Below are 1026 nucleotides of genomic sequence, written 5' to 3'. Positions count from 1 at the left end.
TTATTTAAGATAATATTAATTTGTGAATATATCGTATACCTATATAAGAGTAATAGAGTATAGGCTATAAGTGATGAATAAGGTAAAATTGATTTGTAGATAATGCAGTTGATATGTATTTTTAGAAATAAAAAAAAGAAGATATCCTATAATAAACTACTAATATTGTTTATCAATATAAATATTGCAATATAATAGTTTGTAGACTTTTAACTGATATAAGTATATAATTGTTTTCTAAAATATCTGCTACCTTTTATTTAAAAATTATGTTACCTATAGTTAATAAAAATTAAAAAGGGTACCATAAAAAAATGTAAGCAGTTAATATGTGGTTGCGATCGAGGCGAGCAGTTTTTTTACCCTTTCGGGCCGGTCAAAACCTTTGCCCCCCTCTATTGAAAACTGAAATGACGCCACTGTATAAATACTTAGTTTTCATAATTAAGAAATTTACGTGGTTAAAATAAGTTGAAGAGACCACTAGATAGTGCTACTAGTCAGTACATTTTCAATCGCGCTTTTCGAGCCGTGTTATACAGTCTCGATGTGTAACCAGTATATCTTTAATCGTGGTCCGTTGTCACTTGTCACAAATTGTCTGTACTCCATACTTAATAGGTATTTAATGGGGTCGAGGGGATTACACGCGAGTATTGCGCATGTGACACTAATGGTCTAATTACTTAAAATATGACATTATGACAATAAGTTATTGTAGCGGAAGCGAGTAGGTACAATGATTATCACTATTATACCTTGGGTTCAAACGATAAGGAATTTATTACTTTTAACTTCTGGTCTTTATAATCGATAAGTATTATTATGACCAGTGGCGAAATCACCTTCCGTAGGGCGAACGGCAGACACCCAAGCAAATGGATATTATACAATACATTTAGGGGCACAATTCAACCTTACTGCGCCTACTTGAATTGATTTTAAAATGTAATACATTTTGCCCTGGGGCATAAAAATCGTAATAACTGCGGTATCTACTGACGAGATACAACACAATATTTACTT

Source organism: Acyrthosiphon pisum, chromosome A1, assembly GCF_005508785.2.
Source record: "Acyrthosiphon pisum isolate AL4f chromosome A1, pea_aphid_22Mar2018_4r6ur, whole genome shotgun sequence".
Lineage (NCBI taxonomy): Eukaryota > Metazoa > Arthropoda > Insecta > Hemiptera > Aphididae > Acyrthosiphon > Acyrthosiphon pisum.
The sequence above is the reverse complement of the archived record's forward strand: the minus strand, read 5'-3'. Positions refer to the sequence as shown.